Below are 11,068 nucleotides of genomic sequence, written 5' to 3'. Positions count from 1 at the left end.
TCTGAGGCCGTGGAGACCCACATAACTTCCGTCGCCATCCACCCCCACTGTCCTACTTTAGCCCCACAGGCCGTCCTCCTTCTCCGTGTTTGCCGTCGTCTCTACTGTGCCCTCCTTCACATGCGTGAACCGGACACCGGCCACACGCAACTACAACGACACCTCTGAAATTTGCTCGCGGCTAAGAGACGCTGGGACTGGCGACAGACATGCACCCGTCTTAGTGCTACGCTTCCTATCAACTCGTCCAAGTACTGGTCAGCTTTCAGCTGCCTTACCGGATCTAAACACCCTCCCTACTACCCTCTCCTTCACGATGATCAACCCTTCCCTGACAACCTTAGTAAGGCCAATCACTTTGCCTCCTACCTGTCCAATGTCTTTATCATCCCCGATGATCCCCAGATCGATTACCCCCTCTTCCCAGATGTCCACGATCGAACTGACACCTGTGTCCCTCCCCTAGCCCATGGTTTCCAGTACTTGGACAACATTGCACACACCAAACTCAATGACCGCATCACTACTCAGGATATCATCGCTACACTCTGCACGAAATGTAACACCGCTCCTGGTCAAGATCATGTCACCTATCGCCACCTTCGTGAAATTCCTGCCTCCCTCCTCTCCACTCTGGCCAGGCTCTACAATGTAGTCCTCTCCATCGGCTAGTACCCTGACCTGTGGAAAACCTCCTGCATCCTGATGTTCCTTAAACCCGACAAACCGCCGTCCGCTGTCTCTTTCTACAGTCCCATCAGCCTTACCTCGGTCTTCAGCAAGGTCCTGGAATCCATCCTTCCTGACACATCCTCTAGCATCACCACCAGCACCGCCTCCATCCCTTTACCGAGTATGGCTTTCGGCCGTCCTTCTCTAATGATGACCTTCTCCTTCACCTCACTCATCTCCTCTCCCAACAGCTCAATTCCCGTCTATCTGCTATCTTCCCCTTCCTTGATCTCGAACGCGCCTATGACCAGTAGTGGCATTCCAGTTTCCTCTTCAAGCTCCAAACCTACGCCCTTCCTATTAACTACGTCCGTCTGATTGGGTCCTTTCTTTCCCAACGTCCTTCCTACCTCACCATCCATAACATGGATTCCTACACCTTTTTCCCCGGTGCCAGTGTGCCCCAAGGCTGCGTCCTCTCCCCTCTTCTGTACCTTTTGTATATGGTGGACATGCCGTCGCCTTCACCTCCCATCCACCTTCTCCAATGCGCCGATGACACCACCTTCCTTGCCCTCGCCCCCACCCTGCAACGCTCCCAATACCTTCTCCAGTCACATCTTGACCGGTTCACCACATGGTGCAACCAGTGGTTGCTTAAGGTCCAACCTTCCAAAACCTAGGCGATCATTGTAGGCAAAACCACCCCTTCCTCTCGCCTCCTCGACTTCTATGTCACCATCTATGGCCGCCCTATCGCCCTCACCTGGACCCTTAAGTACCTAGGCGTCACCCTTGACTGTCGCCTCTCCTGGACCCCCCACCTCCGGACACTCCCAGCCACACTCCAAACTCTGTCTCCTCAAGCTCCTTTCTGGCCGTACATAGGGTCTGGACCCCCGTCCACCATCCTCCACATCTATAAATCCCTCATCTGCCCTATCTTCTGCTATGCCCACCCTGCCTGGATCTCTGACCCTCCTACCTTTTCCAAATCCCTTCAGATCCTTGAACGCCATGCTCTTCAACTCGCCTATCACATCCGTCTCCCCTCCCCCACGTGGATGCTGCATGACCCTATTTCGTTTCCCCACCTCCTCCTTTTCCTCCAACGGATACGGGTCCTCTACACTTACCGTAACCTGGATCCTCCTCACCCGCTTGTCTCTCCCATTCTCTCCCGACCCCACCCGCTGCCATGCCTGTATTTCTGCTTTCCACCAGCTCTCCATCTCACCACTCTCGTTACCCTCTCCCAAGGAGGCTTCCACCAGCTCCCCCTCCCTGATGATGCCCTCCTCCCCTCCATCTACCCCTCCTACCAATATTGATACTCCTCTCCCTCTTCCTGTGTTTGTTCCTATGGGCACCCTCTCTCCCTTCTCTCCCCCTTCCCTCCCTCCTCCTTTCCCCCCCTCCTCCCCCAGCTTCCCCTACCCCCATACCTTCATTCCTCCCACCATCTCCTCTGCCATTACCATCTTTGCTCTCCCCTCTCCCTCCCCCACCACCTTCTTCCCCTCTTGGCAGGTCCCTGGACTCGAACACGTTCAGTGGACATTCGCACGCTGGATATTATCGCCATCAGTTTCTCGTGTGTGTGCCATCGTGTTTGTGATTTAGTGTTTTTTCCCGCCACGCTCCTTCGTTCACTTGTACCATCTAAGTCATCAGTGTTTGTGCGCAGCGCTGACCATTTCTTGTGTTTTTTCGTCGAGTGTGAATGGCTTCGTGTTTTTAATTTTTGTACCTACTGTATTTTTAACCACCAATCTGTTACTTTCCTGTCTTCGTTTTCTCTTTTACTGTAATGCTTGTGGTTGAAGAGCAGAGTAGATTTACCTGCTACATGCCTACATTTGTATAAGGTGAACAATAACAATAAAGAAGTAATAATTTCCTCTTGGCTGACTGGGATGCCTACCGGGATACCCTCTCTATCCAGGTCGATAGCGATTTCACAGCTCTACAATAACTTTATTATTTGAGATATTTTCACAATGCTTTGCACACACATACAAAAACTCAATAAGTTTTTTTAGGCATTCACAAATGTTCGATATGTGCCCCTTTAGTGATTCGGCAGACATCAAGCCGATAATCAAGTTCCTCCCACACTCGGCGCAGCATGTCCCCATCATTGAGTTCGAAAGCACCGTTGATGCGAGCTCGCAGTTCTGGCACGTTTCTTGGTAAAGGAGGTTTAAACACTGAATCTTTCACATAACCCCACAAAAAGAAATCGCATGGGGTTAAGTAAGGAGAGCGTGGAGGCCATGACACGAATTGCTAATCATGATCTCCACCACGACCGATCCATCGGTTTTCCAATCTCCTGTTTAAGAGATGCCGAACATCATGATGGAAGTGCGGTGGAGCACCATCCTGTTGAAAGATGAAGTCGGCGCTGTCGGTCTCCAGTTGTGGCGTGAGCCAATTTTCCAGCATGTCCAGATACACGTGTCCTGTAACGTTTTTTTCGCAGAAGAAAAAGGGCCGGTAAACTTTAAACCGTGAGATTGCACAAAACACGTTAACTTTTGGTGAATTGCGAATTTGCTGCACGAATGCGTGAGGATTCTCTACCGCCCAGATTCGCGCATTGTGTCTGTTCACTTCACCATTAAGAAAAAATGTTGCTTCATCACTGAAAACGAGTTTCGCACTGAACGCATCCTCTTCCATGAGCTGTTGCAACCGCGCCGAAAATTAAAAGCGTTTGATTTTGTTATCGGGTGTCAGGGCTTGTAGCAATTGTAAACGGTATGTCTTCTGGTTTAGCCTTTTCCGTAAGATTTTCCAAACCGTCGGCTGTGGTACGTTTAGCTCCCTGCTTGCTTTATTCGTTGACTTCCACGGGCTACGCGTGAAACTTGCCCGCACGCGTTCAACCATTTCTTCGCTCACTGCAGGCCGACCCGTTGATTTCCCCTTACAGAGGCATCCAGAAGCTTTAAACTGCGCATACCAACGCCGAATGGAGTTAGCAGTTGGTGGATCTTTGTTGAACTTCGTCCTGAAGTGTCGTTGCACTGTTATGAGTGACTGATGTGAGTGCATTTCAGGCACGACATACGCTTTCTCGGCACCTGTCGCTATTTTGTCTCACTGCGCTCTCGAACGCTTTGGCGGCAGAAATCTGAAGTGCGGCTTCAGCCGAACAAAACTTTATGAGTTTTTCTACGTATCTGTAGTGTGTCGTGACCATATGCCAATGAATGGAGCCACAGTGAATTTATGAATCGCTTCAATCATTTGTAATAGCACTGTATATTCACGTAAAAGCTTGCAAATAAACAGCAGTTTCCCACTACGAAACATACACTATGTGATCAAAAGTATCCGGAAACCTGGCTGAAAATGACTTACAAGTTCGTGGCGCCCTCCATCGGTAATGCTGGAATACAGTACAGTGTTGGCCCACCTTTAGCCTTGATCACAGCTTCCACTATTGCAGGCATACGTTCAATCAGGTGCTGGAAGGTTATTTCGGGAATGACAGCCGATTCTTCACGGCGTGCTGCACTGAGGAGAGGTATTGATGTCGGTCGATGAGGCCTGGCACGAAGCTGCCATTCCAAAATATCCCAAAGGTGTTCTGTAAGATTCAGGTCAAGACTCTGTGCAGGCCAGTCCTTTAGAGGGATGTTATTGTCGTGTAACCACTCCCCCACAGGCCGTGCATTACGAATAGGTGCTCGATCGTGTTGAAAGGTGCAATCGCCACCCCCGACTTGATCTTCAACAGTGGGAGCAAGAGGGTGTTTAAAACATCAATGTAGGCCCGTGCTGTGATAGTGCAACACAAAACAACAAGGGGTGCAAGCCTCCTCCATGAAAAACACGACCACTCCATAACACCACCACATCCGAAGATTGCTGTTGGCATTACATACGCTAGCAGATGACGTTCACCAGACATTCGCCATACCCGCACCCTGATCATTGGATGCCAGATTGTGTACCGCGATACGTCACTCCACACAACGTTTTTCCACTGTTCAATCGTCCAATGTTTACTCTCCTTACACCGAACGGGGTGTCATTTGGCATTTAACGGCGTGATGTGTGGCTTATGAACAGCTGCTCGACCATGAAATCCAAGTTTTCTCACCTGCTGCCTGACTTTCATAGTACTTGCAGTGGATCCTGATGCAGCTTTGAATTCCTGTGTGACAGTCAGGATAGATGTCTGCCTACTACACATAACGATCCTCTCCAATTGACGGCGGTCTCTGCGAGTCAACAGACGAGGTCAGTCTGTATGCTTTTGTGCTGTATATGTTACTTCTAGTTTCCACTCCACTATCACATCGGAAACATTGCACCTAGGTATGTTTAGGAGTGTGAAAATTTCGCATACAGACGTATGACACAGGTGATACGCAATCACTTGACCATGTTCAAAGTCTGTGAGTTCCGTGGAGCGTCCCATTCTGCTCTCTCATGATGTCATTGATATGGAGTACCTGGCAGTAGGTAGCTGCACAATGCAGCACAGAGCTGGTTGATGTGGTGAATGGTATCTGTGGATCTGAATGCCATCATAAAAATTAGAAATCTAGATTCCAGATTAGTATTATTTTGTCAAATAAAGGGCGCTCAGCCCAATCATGTCGATTTGTCATTCCACTCCCAGCATCATTGTACATACATTTATCCATTTGCTGCCATGGATTAAGTAGCTAGAATTGTCTGTGATTGCTGTGTGTTTTCGCAATAGAAAAGCCCGGCTTTCCGTTCCAATCTATCATGTAGTCTTTTGGCACTCTGCGCAGCACTCAGAATGGGCCTGTATGTGGTTGGTAGAAATCAGACACGTGTTCTTCAGACGATAGTTTCGTTGTTATGTCTGTCAGTAGCTCAGCAGAGTGGGAGGGGAAGAGCAGAGAGGAGCTTAAACAAGGGTCTAGGCATATGAAGATAAAGTGGGCCTGGTTGTGAGAGTAAGTGGCGTAGCTATTGAAATGGAAGACAGAGCAGCAGCAAGGGAGATCTGCTGGATTGTATGGGGATGTTGCAGTGGGTGGATATTCTGCAGAACAATGGTCAGGAACCAGAGTGTCTTCAGCTGTAGGGGGAGGGTGGAGGAAATTGATGGGATGGATGGGCTGGTCAATGTGGTGAATGGGGACAGTGAGCTCAGGATTTGCATTTGGAGGAGTGGGTGGGGTGGAATTCGTAGCAGGTGTTGCAGGAAGGACGAGGCCAAGGTTAGGACATTGTTTAAGGTAGTGGGAGGCACTTCATGAGGTAATGGTGGATGTGGGGCAAGTAGAGGTGTAAATGATGGTGCTAGTGGGTATGTCCATGATGGAATTCGTTGTCCACTGGCAATAGGAGTCACTGAAATGGGGAAATAGACAAATATGGAGGGTGGCTGTGATGAGGACAGGGGGACGCCGGCGGCGGCGGTGATGGTGGGGAGCACCGGGCGGCAGCCGGCAGACAGATGGCAAAGGCACCTTGAGAGCAGCCCAGGTGGCATAATCCTCCGATTTGGAAGTGAGGGGATCCAACCCTCGAGATGTTAATTTTTTCCCCTTACTGAATGTCAATCCCCCCTGGCGATAGATGCGTAAAGCCGAAATAAGAAAAGAGAAATAAAAACACATTATGGGAAGATAACAAACGATATAAAAAGGCAATAAAACAGTGACTTTGTTAAAAACGGTAAAGTGGCGGAAAAGTTGCAGAAGTTAAAACAGAGAAAATATGGGGTTGATGACGCTAGTGAAGACATACAGAAAGTACACAGGCAAAATTTAAAAAACATGGCGACGGTACGTTTTCTGTTTGCAACGCGCATGCGTGTGAGCCCGCCGGCGACTGTTTCAACAAACCTATTCGTATTTCTCCTATCAACACCACCAAGAAACAAAGCTTCACAACGCCTGCTGTGACGTCACAGCTCTGCGACTGAGTTCAGAAACTAGCACTGAAGTAGCGCAAGGGAATGCACATTCGCTATTTAACTAATGATAGAAGTAACGAAAACAATGAAACCTTCAACTAAGAGTGTAGTGCATACTGTATCACCTAGTTTGTAAATGATGAATTGTGGCATAACACGATAGAGTGAAAAAGATTTATATAAATATTGGATCCTATATCTTCAAAGGCAGTTCATATAGTCACAACTACCTACTTTTTAGAATTTTAAGCACTTATAGCGTCACCTTGCTGCTGATTAGATCTTACAATTAGGTAACCAACGCAATATTTCGACTACCTAAGGAATAATGATTTTCCTTGAATACAAAAAAAATAAATAAATAAATAAATAAATAAAAATAAAAAAAAAATAAATTAAAAAAAATACACTAGGACCTTCAAAATTAGCCTACAAATAAAATAAATCATTAATCCTATTTTTTCAGTCACCACTACCTACTTTTTATGTGATGCAAAATTTTAAGCACTTACAGCATTGCCTTGCTGCATATTCGATTTTATAATTAGGTAACCTTCCACATGATAGTTTAGACTACATAAGTAATAATGATTTTCCTTGATTGTTAATAAAATTACGCTAGGACCTTAAAAATTCACCGCAAATAATGTAAATCATTTATTACAAGTTTTTTCATTTAATAATTTATGAAAAATGGGCATGTGATACTTAACAAGCTTCACTTTAATAAGTAAACGTCCAGAAAACATTTATTTCACAATTTTTTGTGACAAGGAGTCTGATGTCAAGACTTTTTCATTCTTTTGTAAATAATTACATCTTTTGTCACACACACATCATTTTTTTGTTTTACAAAGTTGTTAAGTAAAATATTTGCACTGCAAGTCAATATACAATGTATGATAGATTCAAGAGTGTGACCATTTAAACAATGGAAACCAAGAAGTAAGTCTTTTGGCACATTAATGGCTGCTTCTTTCACAAGCACATTTCTTTGACTTACTTGTTGCAGGAACAAATTTTTCCTTTTCTTTAAGAATTTTTTGTAGTGTTAAGTATACATAGGAAACACATGTGACTACATCACTGCTAGGGTATGTTAAACCTCCCCTGTCATTTGCCATTATCAAATCATCTGCTTGTCTTGTTTCTTCGGATGTTACAAACCCTTCACAATATGGACAATTTATTTTAGATGCACTTGGTGTGAGCAATATAATGGAGTAATGGCCAAGTGTTTTCGTCTATTTCATCAACATCACTATCATCAACTACTACATTTAACAGCTCTGGGATGTCGATATCTTGAAAGCCTGGGATTCTACAACAAGCAGCATCAACATTATTAGGTCTAACAACAACTTCACCAAACACTTTGGACTTTAACACAAGAGAAAACATACTCTGGGCCCTTAATTTTCCTTCTGTTTCAAATACCTGCCTTAGCGATACATGGTAACTTCCCCCATTAAGTTGGCAGTATTTCCCAAACCTGTCCTTCAAACTGTCTGTCTGTATTTTCCCAAAGAGCAAATATGTTCTCTTCTTCTCACACAGCCAGTATTCACTAAAATCAATAAAGGCTGCAGTAGTATGTTTGAGAGCAAAGTGTGTTTCTCTGGTCAATTTCTTTCCTCCATTGCAATCTTCCAATGAACACAACCACGAGAGAAAGTTTCTCAAAAAGTCATGAATATGTTTTGAATTGAGAGTAATCTGTTCTTGGTAAACATTTCTTAGCCTTTTACCCTTCAGCAGCGTTTCAACATTTAATATCAAACCACTGACTTATTATTTTTACAAATGTGGCAATACTCTCCCAGTTTTCAAATTCTTTCTTGCACCTAGTTGTTGCATTGCAACAACTGTCGTGTTATTAAAAATACGCAATGCTAATTTCACATTTTTGCCGTTCAAAAGAATCTGGATATAGTGACTTAAGTGTTAAAGTGCTGCCATACTGCAACAGTTCAACTTTTTCTAGTAAATATAGTCCCTTCAGTGCTTTAACAGAAGCAAGACCTACCTTCAAGCTATCACTAAAAGAAGGAAAGCATATATTTTGGTCCTTTTCATTACCCCAGTTGTTCCGTTTACATTTTAAAATGTGTACAGTATCCACAAAATAGTAAAGTGGGCGGTCTGCAGAAGTCTGCTCAGGATGAACATATTTTATCTGTACACTAGGAGGGAGGGGGGGGGGGGGGGGGGAAGAAAAGTACGAAATAGCTTTCTTATTAATAGCATTATTGTCAGCTACTACTCCTATTACCTGAAATCCCACTGCTTCTAGTTTAATTGAATTGTGTGAACTGGGAGAATATGCACCACATCTTTGTACACTGAATCCATACTCTGGATCATAAAAACATAAGCACAAGTTGCACACAAAACCACATCTGTGTTAAAAGCACCACCTACAACACTGCCACCTTTATAGTCAAGTTGTGACTTTAAATAAATCTCATCCATCAACAGGACAGTTTTATCATTCACAGATAAAGCACCAACTTTTTGTGGTATGTAACTGAGAAACTGCTCACTCTGAAGCTCAATGATTGGGTTAGTTGGAAGTTTACTGCAAAGTTTTGACAAAGTACTGGGACTTGAAATGGAAAAATTACGAGCACTCGTCAAAAACCTATATGCATGTGGCCTGATAGAATAAGCTAATGACCATAAAATCATTGAAACACTCCCGTACCTAATCTCTGTTGGACTATTAAATCTTGGAAATGAAACTTGTTCCTCCAAAAATTTAATTTTATGCTCACTTTATGGTAATTTTTCTTACAAGTTTTCCAAAATGTCTTCAATGCAAGACAAACTTGCCTCAAATGGAGCCTCATTTATATGAAACATCACATACAACTCTTTCAAAATATTACTAACTGCACCAGTATCACTTACTTGGTTTGGTAATTTAATCTTACCAGCACAATTTAGCTGAGCTTCCTTCACAAATGCACTTAACACTAAATCACTATTTATAACAACATGACACACAACACTTAGATAAGGAGCATCCTTTAAAACAAGACACAAATTATTTGATTTGGTTACCGTGACCTAGTCACTGTGCTTTTCACAATCAGATAATTTTGATTTAAAATCTTCTAAACTAGCAAATGAACTCTTCTCCATCATTTTTTGTGTGATCCCACACTCTGCTCAATGACTTTCTCAAGTGCTTGGTACTTCAAACATTCGCGACTCTCTGAATCTTCTCGAGCTGGTGCTTGTTTTGAAGATAAAGACGTAGGTCATCCTGGCAACTTTGATGGTACAGCATCTGCAAATAGAGAGAGATAAACATGAGATTCGTATAGCAATGTTTCATAATCTTAGATATTTAACAATATCGTAAGAAAATTAAGGAACCTGTACATTAATCTGAAAACTGATTACAAGTACCCTTTACGATCAATTTTCACGAACGTTTCTTTAAACGTGGACGGTCCAAAGGTGCTGTAAACTGTAAAGAGTTTGCCAGTTTTGGGTCGTAAGCACTGGTAATTTTCTCAATGTCGTCTGCAGTGAAATGCAGTTCACATATCTGAAAAGAAGCATATATTTTACTGTTAACGTAAAGGCAGAATGTAAACCGACAAATGAAATCTAACTGAGGACTGCATAAAGTGAGCTTAAAAGTATAATGCTTCGTTATAGATAGGCTATTGATTTGAATTTTCAGTTCTGTAACATAACAGTATTAAAGAGTAACAATATAGAAATAAAGTTAAATTACAGATACTTACAACGAACTGTTTACTGGGTTCCCAGTCATTCCTATGAACTGCAGCGATCCGTTTCAATCTTAATGCTTCATCAGACGGGAATGAAAAGACGCTAACTTTTAAACCGTTGTCGTAGTTTCCCCTACAATAGGGCATACAGCACTTGTGTGGCATTTTGAGCAGATGCTCAATAACAATCCGAATCGCATATGGCAGTGAGAACAAGATTTCCGCCACAAATGTTACGAAAACAAAGCCCAGCTTTCAGTCACTGCTATGAAAACAAACCCATGCAATGACCACGCTTCCAAACATGAAACACCGCTTCTACCACAGATAGCACTGCTCAATCGCAGAACGCCAACGTCACAGCTCCCACAGAATTGTGTGCGTAAGCTTTGTTTTTAGGTGTAGTTGCTCCAATGCGACTCGTTTTTCGGTCAGTCACGAATTGCAGACGGAGCTAAAATGATAGCCATATTTTCTGAGGTGGCGTCTCGCACTGACATCTGTTGGCAGCGCCCAGCAACACGGAAGTATTCAAGCGCTGCTGATTTTACTTTACAAGTTCAGCAGGAAAATATTGAGAGTAAGAAACAATTTCGTAGTTATATCAAGTATTTATTTCTATACTGCTAATAAAATAGCAATAACCACCCTTGCCCTTGGTTTGTCTATGAAGAATATATTTCATACGAACAAAATTTCTTGGTAAGGTATTATTTACATATGGCAACTTTATGCT

At 43.6% G+C, this 11,068-nt stretch overlaps 1 long non-coding RNA gene across 1 annotated transcript; it reads right to left on the bottom strand.

The window, feature by feature from the left end:
* Nucleotides 1–9,764: 9,764 nt before the first annotated feature.
* LOC124553712 lies at nt 9,765–10,612 on the bottom strand. The gene is made up of 3 exons (XR_006968118.1): nt 10,345–10,612; nt 10,001–10,142; nt 9,765–9,878 (listed from the first exon to the last, which is right to left on the bottom strand). It is a non-coding gene; the product is annotated as an uncharacterized LOC124553712 (long non-coding RNA).
* Nucleotides 10,613–11,068: the final 456 nt, after the last annotated feature.

Source organism: Schistocerca americana, chromosome 11, assembly GCF_021461395.2.
Source record: "Schistocerca americana isolate TAMUIC-IGC-003095 chromosome 11, iqSchAmer2.1, whole genome shotgun sequence".
Taxonomy (NCBI): domain Eukaryota; kingdom Metazoa; phylum Arthropoda; class Insecta; order Orthoptera; family Acrididae; genus Schistocerca; species Schistocerca americana.
The sequence above is the reverse complement of the archived record's forward strand: the minus strand, read 5'-3'. Positions and strand labels throughout refer to the sequence as shown.